This window comes from Nelusetta ayraudi, unplaced genomic scaffold (genome assembly GCF_046127955.1).
Source record: "Nelusetta ayraudi isolate G7.1 ecotype Tasmania unplaced genomic scaffold, CSIRO-AGI_Nayr_v1 ptg000033l, whole genome shotgun sequence".
NCBI lineage: Eukaryota > Metazoa > Chordata > Actinopteri > Tetraodontiformes > Monacanthidae > Nelusetta > Nelusetta ayraudi.
Genome location: NW_027466083.1, coordinates 6,007,861 through 6,019,295, shown reverse-complemented (window position 1 = coordinate 6,019,295; position 11,435 = coordinate 6,007,861). Strand labels below are relative to the sequence as shown.

Here is an 11,435-nt window from a genome sequence, read left to right as displayed (position 1 = left end):
AAAGAAGGAGGCGGAAGTGACTTCACAGGCAATCACGGTTTTAGCAGCGCCCCACTGCGGTACTAGCGAATCAGAACCAGAAAGATAAGGCTCAGGCGAGTTTTGTTTTCCGCGCATTAATTCACGTTTTCACAGTTGTAAATTTGTTGTTCATCCGTGCGTCAAATGGGTGACATACGCAGTTTCAAGAAACTCTTGACAGCCTTTGACTTACACCTGGCGATATGAATCAATAAATGTATTTTGCTGTAAATACCCCCGTCCCATAAAAGGGTTAGGGTTGTTTTTTTTGTTGTTGTTGTTGTTGTTGTTTTGATATGTCAAATACAATGATCTTGTTTTTTTTTTCTTCTTCTTCTTCTTCTTCTTCTTCTTCTTCTTCTTCTTCTTCTTCTTCTTCATTCTTTTTTTTTTTTTTTTTTTACACACAAATATACAAAAAATAGAATATGCATTCAGTCACATTTATACCTGTCTGCAAATCCCCCAATACAAACACCTGCGGCACCCCCAGAGTATGTTCTCCTTTGGGCAGCTTCCAAATCACACAAACCGCTGCTTTATGGAGTGGGCCAAAGCCATTCGTTTTACAGCCTTGGTCAGTCAGGTTGAAATACGCACACCCCTGCTGGAATAATACACTGTGTCCCAGCCAGCTCTGGCAGGAAGTTGCCCCTGATGAGTCACCTAATGTGTGCTTACTCAGGAGAAAAGTGTAATTGGGGAACGCACAGACAACAGGTAGCCCTTTCAGCACGGGGTCCTGGGGGAGTGCCAAGGCAAGAGGATTAACCTTGGCTTGCAGAGTGACTGAAGATGTGGAGGTCACTGCCAGGAGACTGGGCCGGCCATGAGGAACGGCTACTGCGGATCATTATAAACCTGTTTGGGGGTGTGTGGGAGATAATGAGCCACCCATGTCGACGCTGTAAATCACGCCGCTCCTTTAAAAACACTCACTCTGATATACAGCTGGGTTTTAAACTGGCTCTGAATCATTTTTATTTGTTTTTGTCTTGTTTTTTTCTTTGTGTACATCCTCAAGTTGTTTATTGGGTTAGCTGGGCTTTATGGAGCAAGATACTGGACAGCTGGACGGAGGGATGAGTTTGTTTTGTCTGCTGGCAGAGGAAGAACACAAATGACCACCAATGTTTATTCAGGGCGAAACAATGAGCAGTGCCTTTTGATGATGCTGAAAGATGGTGCCTTGATGCAGGAAGGGACTTTAGCTAAAATAATGTTTGTGAAACAAAACAAAGGTCATGAAGGAGAATCTGCTCGCCGCTGTTTTGTTTTCCTTGGCACTGCAATGATTTTATTGTCATTCAGAAGAGGTTGCTTAAAAAAACATCTTTGGCTTGGGGACCCGAACAGTCCCAGACTAATTAAATCTAATGTCTCTGACACATCGCTGTGTCGGAGCAGCAGGGCTTGTGTGCACGCGCGAACACACAGACACGCGCGCCCACAAGCATGTGCACGCACACACACAAGCATGTGCACGCACACACACTGCTACTTCAGCTCCTAAAGTTTGACCCATCTGTTAAAAAAAAAAACCCAGAGGATATGCACAACATCTATGGGTCTAATTGCAGCTGACATGGATGTTCTGGCTCTGATATAAAACATGAATTATTTTTTTTGTCAGCCCTGTTTCTTCATGCTGCACCATCAGAAAACACTGTCATGTTAGTCTACAGATATTGATCTTGTTGGTTTGTGATTGTAAATGCAACCATTGTCATGGAAAAGGGGTGTAACTCTTGTCAACGTTTGTGATGCGACAGCGACTGCTTCTAGAAAAAAAGATTTTGTGTTCTGAGACACTCTTAGAAAAGGTCAAGGTGTTGGACACTGGCGGACTTAATTGGAATATTTCAAATCAAACCCTTTGCAGTTCCCAGGGTGATGATCTGTTGCTAACTGGGATCAGTTGTAATGTATTTTGCAGTTGATTTGTTTTTTTCATTTCTGTCGCTCCAATAAGAACAGCTATTGAGCTATTGTGGTTTTTCTTACACGCTTTATCGCCACGTCAACATTTTTTAATGACGCTTAACCATGTTGAATTGTTCCACTGTTTTGCCACTAACTTCTAAGAATGTTTTGAAAATATGAGGTCAGAAAACTGTCTTTTATTGTGAAAATGCTCCTTCATCTCCTTTTAATGGACACTGTAACATTCAATCGGTGCAAAAACAAGTCAGATTTTCCGAGAACATATAAAAAAATTTGTTTTCAGGCAATGCAATTTGACCTCTGAAATAATAAAAATAAGAGATTTTCCAGGGGAACCAATAAAAACCAAAGCCAGCTGTCAAAGCCAACAATGGCAGAGACGCAACAGCAACAGACCAACAGGAGGCTCAGGCTGTTTTTGTTGTAAGGTCTCACATGAAAACCTTTGAACCAGTGTGGTCTTTTTCAAAGCTGTTGTCGATGCCGTGTTGTGTTTGCGTCTGCCAAAAAGAACGGACTCGCTATTTGAAATATGACAATTTGACCGCAGACTATTGGGAAACGCTCCGCAGCCCACCCATCTGGAGCAGCAGGCAGATTAAAACGATCCACGATTCTTTTCTTTCTATTTTTTTTTTTATCCAGATCTGTGTGGATCTGCTTCCTCGACAAACAATCTGTGCATCTCATCAGACAGGAAATTGAATCACCCCACATTAGAGAAAGAGCATGGAGAGGTCACTGGCGGTTTCCACGAGTCAGGGGGAGAGAGGGAGGGGTAGATGTTGCCCACCTTGGTGGTTTTGGAGGGGAGGCCGAGGTGCTGCTGCTCGCATTTGAATGTGTGCCAGTGAAGTCCTGTGTCCTTCACTGTCTCATTTCACTTGTGTGCAAAACAGCACGACGCCCTCTTATTCCCCTCCACCCCTGCCTTCCGCTAGCCCTCTTCATGTTCTGGATACCAAATCCTCTGTGAGTGTTCTGTGCAAGTGCAAAGCCCGCAGAGCGCGATACATGGAAAAATGTCCTATTTGTTCATTGGGATGACCTTAATTTTAGGGGCGTGCCTCCTGGCTTCACGTCTGTGCGTATTGACCAGAAATTTCAGACGCTCGCACAAAACGCTGAGCGAGGATGAATTGGAGCAGTGGAGATGCTCTGCTGTCTGTCCGCTCAGAGGTGGCCACTCCCAAAGGGGCACTCGCTTGATGACACATGGGATAACAGTATGGATTTGCTATTGGGAGGTGAAATGTTGCACAAACATTGAGCCGTGACAGGAACTGGAAGAAATGGCTCGTTCTTGGAGTCAGAGGTGTTATAAAGGCAGTTTTTTGAAGTTCAGTGCTTCATTTCAAAGCTCCCAGCTACTTGTGGGTGCTAGTGATGAAGTCCATGCTTTGTTTCTTTTTCTTTCTTCGAATAGTGTGTGAAATACCATGGCCATGGAAATCACACAATTGCGATGTCACAAAGGGAAATTCTGCCTCTCCTCTGAGTGACAACACTCCCAGCAAAATCGGTGTTGGCTGTGTTTTCCTAGACCGCGCGTTTTGTACCCCACCAAAACACATCAAAGATTCAGTTTCAACAGAAAGCTGCAAACAGAGGGCTAATGTTTTTTTTTTGTGCGGTGGAGTCCAGGATAGATTAAATACTGTGCATATTATATTATAATGCTGTACGTTAAAATGGCATATTATTATTATTATTATTATTATTATTATTATTATTATTATTATTATTATTATTATTATTATTATTATGTGCCTGCGTGTTTCAACGAGCCACCAAGGAGCGGCTCTCCGGGCTTCGTGTCACCACCGTCTGGCAGCAGGTGACGCTTCAATCCCCGTCCCGTCCTCTCCGAGGCGCAGTCGGCGCGTAGTTCTCTCTCACTAGGAAGTGCTGCTTGCGGTAACGCCGAATTGAAAGTACGCCATAAATATGGCGCCAAAAGAGTTTTCAAGCTGCGGATAAGAACTGATTTTTTTCATCCGCTCTGCTCTTGGCTTTCCGGGTTATTCATTATTTCCCCCCCTCTCTCCGTGTGAGCCTTGCGGGGAGGAGATCGGTTTTGCTCGGACGCGACCCGCCGAAGGGGTTTGTGTACAAGCAGGGCTGGACGGAGCGGAGACGCCGGGGGAAGAAGCGAGGAGCCGGGCGGAGCGCAGGCAGCAGCGGCTGGTAGCCGAGCAGAGCCCCGGTGTGGAAGGAGGGGAGGACGTTGCGAAACTGCAGCTCTTTACTGACTCATCGCAGGGAAATCAAGCATCGTTTTCACTGCTGGAGCAACAACAGCAGCAGCAGTAGGAGCAGGAGCAGGAGGAGGACGGATTTAGTGACACCACGTTATTTTTCTATTTAATCAGGAGTGTTGGAAGGAGAGGAGAGACCGCTGCTCTCTTATTTTGTACCCCCCCCCTCCTTTTTTTTTTTTAATTTTTTTTTTTTTTTTTTGCAAAATGCGACATGCTTTCCTGTGAGCTCCGTGCGGTGCGCACCTCCGGAGCGTGAACGACTGCAGGACCCGCTAGGTTTTTATATATTTATTTATTTATTTTTTAAAATTATTATTTTTTATTTTTTTGCACTTCGCTGCGCTGCAACTCCGCCCGGCTGCCACCACTTTTTTGGGCACGGTGGTTTGAGGGGGAGACGGGTTGGCATTTTTTCCCTCCCTTCTGGACTGGACTGGTAACCGGCAGCTTTTTCTGCAGAGCAGAGGAGCCGACGCGCTGTCAACACGCACCGTGCTGGGGGGTGGAGGGACCAAGGGGGAGGGTGGGAGGGAGGGAGGAGGAGGAGGGGAAGGGTGCTGTCAACCCAACGTGGATCCAGAGTGGAGGAGGTGGAGGCGGAGGTGCTTCTGTCTGTCGGAGTGAACTAGTGCCGAACGCCGCTGCCGCCAATGACCTCCTGATCTGTGGGAATCCGAGGGACTGAGGACTCAGGAGGTCTCCGCCTGCGCCGCCCGCAAAGGTAAGCAAGCAAGGGGAACGCACGCCGCTGCACGCGCGCCTCGCTAAAATGACACATGCACAGGCTTAAAAACAAATAAACAAACAAATACAAACAAAACAAAAACACAACAGTATGGAGCGTTGCAAGGGATCCCAAGTGCACCAGTCCAGCAGCGCTAGGCTACTGTAGCAGCAGCAGCAGCAGCAGCAGCAGCAGCAGCACTTTCTGCAGCGGGGCTTGTCAGTCACGGACAGCAGCGAGGCGGCGTGCGCGAAACCCGCCCCGCATGTGGGTCACTCACGCACGCAGCAGGGGTGGTGTGTGTGTGTGTGTGTGTGTGTGTGTGTGTGTGTGTGTGTGTGTGTGTGTGTGTGTGTGTGTGTGTGGCCAGCCAGACGTCATGTTGAGCAGCGGGATGAACTTGGCGACGAGCGAGCGAGAGTCGTGGGGTAAAAAACAAAACAAAACAAAACAAAAAATAATAACACACGTCGTGCACGCGCCTCCGGCCAGTGGGAACGAGCGCGTGCGTTCGAGCGTAGTTTGAGAGCGTCCTAATGTTTTCTTCTTCTTTCTTTTTACACCCTACAACGGATTCGAAGCGGCGCGAGGAAGGAATGCGGTTTGCAACTTGCATGTGGAGACATGAAGGCACGCCTACTCGCGCGCGCTCGCACACTACTAGCACCCCTGCGCGCGCCCGCACACACAGAGCGTGAGGCAGTGGCACCCAGCTCTCGCGGTGGATGGCACCCAGGTTCATTCAATGTTTGGTGAACTGAGGGTGGCTGTTGGGAGGGAGGGGGTTGCTTTAGGGAGGCTGAGCACGCGCGCGCACACGTACACACGCGCAGAGATCAGGGAATTAGAGCAACTCCTCTCCCCTCTTTTTCACCCTCTTCTCCTCCTGCTGCTGCTGCCGCCGCTTTGCAGGGCTGCCTGCCTCTAGATGAGCAGGGAGGAGGAGGAGGAGGGGAGGAGGGGAGGAGTGGTTGTTGTTTACCTTCCCTTCACTCTGGATGACTTGCAGCAGCTCCACAATCTTTATGAGGTGCAGCTGCCTTATTTAACAGCGACAATAATAATCCCACTTTATTAGTTTTGATTATTAATGGCTGCGGGTGGATGTGGTGCGGGGGTTTGGAGAGGACATCAGCGTGATTCCGCTGTATTTTTTCCCTCTGTTGCGCAGAAGACATCCTTGTGGTGCACGTGAGGAGCTAAAACTGGATGCAGCCTTGAATCAATTAAGCTGCAAGTCGTCGTCTGGGGACTTGTTAAACGTTCCCAACAGTCAGACTCCCTCCTCTCCCCCCCCCTCCTCCCCCACAACCTAACCCCCCCCATGCTCTTGCACCCAACAGACATTGCAATTGCTATGTGTGTGTGTGTGTGTGTGTGTGTGTGTGTGTGTGTGTGTGTGTGTGTGTGTGCGAGCCTCTTGCACATATTCAGGCACAGATGCTGATATCGTGCTCTCTTCTCTCAAACTCTCAATACAAGCTCTTGCGCATGCACACACTCGCACACACACGCACACACACACACACACACACACACACACACACACACACACACACACACACGCACACACACACACATGCACAGCCCTCCTCCTGCCAGAGATGAGTCATGGTGTGTGGGGGCACAACAGCTCCCTCTCCCCCCTCCCTCTCTCTCGCTGTCTTCTCTTCCATCTCTCCATATTACTCTGCTATCCTGTCCTCCCTCCCTCCCTCTTCTCTCCCCCCACCCCTCCACTCAGTCTCTCCTCTCCCACCTGGAGGCAGAGCTTGTTTACAAGGCGACTGAACAGAGATGAGAGCCGCTCTTTCTTTTTTTCCTTCCTTTTCCCTTTTTGCATCCCGTTTGTTTCGTAAAGCCCCTCAAGACCTGCAACCTGCTGATTCCCTTCCCTCAATCCATCTCTTCACCTCATCGTCTACCTCATCTACTGCTCCTGCTACTTTTACTCTATCCATCCATCTATCCATCTATCCAAACATTCATCTGTGCGTCCATCTATCCGTCTGACCATCCGCGTGTCCATCCATCCATCCATCTGTCTGTCTGTCCATCCATCCACTCATCCATCCATCCCATCATCCCAAGATGTTCCTTTAATTTCTTGCATCCTCTGACTCTCCAGTGCTTGGTGTGTATGTACGTGTGTGTGTGTTTGTGTGTGTGAGTCACCCCTCGCCCCCTCACTCCCCAGGTGAGCACTACGTCATGTGCAGCTCGAGTGTGTACATGCCTTCCGTGCCTCACATGTGTTCACATGCACATGCGTGCATGACGGGTGGGTGGGTGGTTGTGGAGGGCCGGCAGGCAGGAGTAGCGTGCGTGTGTGTGTGTGTGTATGTGTGTGTGTGTGTGTGTGTTTGTGTATGCTGTGTTAAGCTGCTGCGCTCTGATTGGCTGCGAAAGGGGGCAAGTACCCCCACGTGGTGCGTTTGTATCGCATTAGTGCCGACGTAGTGAGCAAGGGATGGAGGGAGGAGGGGCTTGGTAGGGGAGGAGGGGGAGGGGAGGGGAGGGCTGCTCATGAATGGACGGCTGACGTCACACAGAGTGGGAGCCTCCGTCACAGCGCAAAGGCTGCAGGGTAAGTGTGTGTGTGTGTGTGTGTGTGTGTGTGTGTGTGTGTGTGTGTGTGTGTGTGTGTGTGTGTGTGTGTGTGTGTGTGTGTGTGTGCGTGCGTGCGTGCGTGTGTGTGTGTATGTATGGATGCCTGAAGGCAGGTTTTTTTTCAGCTGTCATACGATCGTTGGCCAAGTGGCTTGTCAGCATGTCGGCCCCGTGTGTGTGTTGCTAAACCAGCTGAAGAGGAGTTGTGTGTCTGTGTGCTGCTGCTGTGTTGAAGTTGTTTGCATGTCATTTTTTTCTTGAGTGGCAAATAAACTCTGTTGTGCATCTGTGTTTTCCTTGACCTCGGGTTGGTGGAATAGTGGGGGTTTTTCGAAATAAATTGAGAATTTGTCTTTTTCGAACAATTGCATCATGGATCAGTTTTGTTTCTCCTCCTCTCCTTCTCATGAGGACTTTAAAGATCCTTTAAGACGCACGAGTCACTCGTCCTTACGTCTTTTGCTTGTTCCACTTGTTCTTCAGAGGGAAAAGACACGTTTCAGGAAATCAGGCCCTGTTGTCCCATTTCAAACAACAACAAAGAGTCATATTTAGCTGCAGGGAGCTCAAAGCTCAAACTGAAGTCTGCAAACAGAAGGCTGAATGTACAGTTTTCTGAAGGTGTATCATGTTTTTTGGATAAATTGCAAGGCTGCTTCGCATAAGCCGTAATTCTCGTAAAATCTCTTGTTTGTGTACGTTTGTTTGCTGTCAAGAATGGTTGTTATATTTTTCTCTTTAATTACTTGTAAAAATATTCCGTCTCTTTCCTCCATCCAAACATAACAGGACATTTACACTTGAAGTGAACTTATCACGTGACCCCGTATGTAAATGCGAAAAAAGTGTTTCCATGACACTTTTGCGATACACCTCTATATCGATACATCTGAAAAACCACCTCATGAGGGCGTTAAAACCTTTTAGCCATATCTGAGAAGTTCTTTCGAAATTCAGATCTTTCCATTCCCAGTTTTTTACTGTGATATTTAGGTTTTGCGCAATTCTAGGGGTAATGGAAACCTTCTTATCGGTGTCATGCGTTAAAAACCCGCCTTTATGAGGCATTTGAGGTTGAATCACAATCGCATTGTCTTCTGTTGGCTTCATATTGACTGATGAGCACCTCAGCCGTTCTGAGTAGCTCCTGCTGTGCATTAATCCACAGTTGATCCGGCTTCCACATGTGCAGCCAGTCCAGTGCTGCAGGCATGTGTGTGTGTGTGTGCATGCGTGTGTTTACCCAACTGTGGCCCAGAACATCGCTAATGGCTTCTTAATTCAGTGTGCGTCACCCCTCGTCCCCCCCACACCCTCCACCGCTCCTGCAGGAGATGACGTCAGTCCTCTGTTGTTGTCCTTTTTTTATTCCTTGGAAGTGCCACACTGTGTGACTCAGCCTTGTTAGGGAGAATGATTGCAACATCTGCACACCTGCACACCTCACTCAGAGGGGAAACACCGCACTGATGGATGTTTTTGCAGGAGTAATTGGAACCTTTGTCCCCGTACCCGTTCCTGCTGCAGCTGCGGCTTCCACATCCAGTTGTTGTTGTTGTTGTTGTTGTTGTCACCTTTCCAGCCTGCGGGGTGGCCCAATTGAAGTGGATGGCGTCGGCATCCTGTGCCTGTGATTGACACTTTGCATCGGAGCCACATCAGTCCTTCTGACATCTATTCACATGGCAGAATGTTTTGAAATTGGAAGGAGCTTTGAATCTTGGATTTTTGAATCGTGAATCTTGGCATTTCATTTGTCTTGCGATAAATTATAAGTGAAGTGAGTCAAGAGAATGTGTAGAGTGGTTTTCTTCAGTTTGTTTGAATGAACATGCTGTGCATGCACTTTGCTTCCAATAGTAATAATCATGGTGATAATAATAATAATAATAATAATGCAGCTCCAGCTATGATATCGCACCTCAACATCATTCAAGTATTCAAACCTCCGAAGTTTCACTCAATTTTTAGCTTATACTAGGGATGAAAATGAACAATTTATCCATTAATCATAAGTTGATTGACCTTATTTATTGATTAACGATGAATTGATAAACTGCGATTTTTCCTGAGAACCTAAATGTCACAATGAAAAATTATTTCATTGTGACATTATTTAACATTATTTAACCCTGAAATAATGTTGAGGGTCCAATGTGACCAATTTTTACGTTAGAGAACAGTAAAAACACCCTAAGTTATAAATATATATATGGATAATAAGTTGTTTAAAAGTAACTTGTTCTGGGTATACAGGTATACACCACAACATTTAACAAAAAAAACAGTGTAAAACATTTTCAATTAATTATGACTAATTTAATTTAATTTATTCGATTCAATTCTTAATCAACAATTAATCGATCATCGATTAGTTGTTAACATCCCTATCTTCTACCCAAACATTTTTTTGCACAGTATCCCCTTTTTTCTCGTCTTGATGCTGGATAAACATAATAACAACAACAATATAAAAAGATAAAAGTTAAGTCCTGGAGCTGTGGCTGGTGATGGACAGGTTGACAGATGCTGCCTGAGCTCCTGATGGGAAGAGTTTGAGGAGGAAAGGGGGGCTGAGTACACAGCAGACAGAAACAGTATGTCAGACCCGCCTCCTCTGCTTGAACAGCCGCCCATCTGAGACGCCGATAAGCCGCTGACGCACTGTCATCCCCACGAGATTTTAATTTGGGACCTGAGCGCGATTCCGAGCAGTGCAAAGTGTTTGGAAGTGAAGTGCAGACCAGCCGTGAGTGGCTGGGGAACTGAACCTTTTTTATTTTTGTGGTTTTAGCTGTGGGGATGAGTGTGGGTCTCACCTGCATCACCTGGAGTGTCGTTAAAGCAAAATAAACAAAATAAATAAATATTACACAATAAATGGTGCATTCGCTTCAATTCATTTTGAACTCTGCTGACATATTTTAACAAAATGAAGCAATAACAGTAGTTTACGCATTGCAGCCACTCTCTGGAACTCTCTCTTTTTCCTCTTTTATTTCCTCTCTATTTTTTCTATCGCAAACTTGCAAAGGTTCTCTTTGGGAGGCGGCAGGAGAGCAGGTTTGATGACAAATGTTCAGGAAAAGTCAATATTGTCGATGGGACAAAGAAGAAAAGTGCCTCCTTAAAGGTGATGCAGAGAGATGTGGGGGATGAGGGGGAGGGGGAGGAGGATGAGGAGGTGCAGGTTGATAAACAGGGAGGTCGCAGGGAGTGAAGGGCAGCGCTCACCCTCCCTCTTCCTCCTCCCCCTCCTCCCACCTCATCCCTCCTTTGCTCCCTTCCAGGCGCTAATGAACTCCTGATGGCAGCAGAGCCATTGATCAATTCTCCCTCCCTCCCTCCCCCTCCTGCCCACCTGTCCTCCCCCTTTCAGCTCCCTCCTCCCGGCCTCCTGGCAGAGCTCCGTCCTCATTGGCTCCTGCTCCTCACTGTTTGTCAGCACATTTCTTGGTCAGAATATTTTTTTTTTTGCTCCCTCTCCTCCTCCTCCTCCTCCTGCTCTTCCCCCTCCTCCCCCACCACCCCCTCTCTGTTTTTAATCATTTTTCTCCCCCCCATCTCTCCCTGTGGCTCTCCCTCCCTCCACCCCCCCCCCCCTTTTCTATTTTCTGCTCTCTCATTCCTGCTCCCATGATGCAGCAGCAGCAGGAGCGGTGGCAGCATCAATAAATATTGTGTTAATGTTGTGGTGGCTGGAGCCGGCAAGGTGATAAAGGAAATCTATTCCATTTCTGGGGCTCGTTTGTAAAACGTAATGCCTTTTTGGTGGCGTCGCGCAAATCTGCATCCAGCCAGGCCATGTGTCGGCTACTGATAACACAGGTGCATATTTTATTAACTAATAATAATAATGATGGTAATAACAATAA

The 11,435-nt window shown here is 47.2% G+C and overlaps 1 protein-coding gene across 4 annotated transcripts in view; it reads left to right on the top strand.

The window, feature by feature from the left end:
* The first annotated feature begins 4,780 nt into the window (after positions 1-4,780).
* Positions 4,781-11,435, top strand: part of jade2 (jade family PHD finger 2) — a 102,045-nt gene continuing 95,390 nt past the window's right edge. For 3 of the 4 annotated variants that reach the window (XM_076031906.1, XM_076031907.1, XM_076031905.1), the window contains exon 1: positions 4,782-4,947. The gene's annotated coding sequence lies outside the window, so the exon portion shown is untranslated. Of the gene's footprint in view, positions 4,948-11,435 lie in introns of all 4 variants that reach the window. The other variant, XM_076031908.1, reaches the window with a different exon arrangement.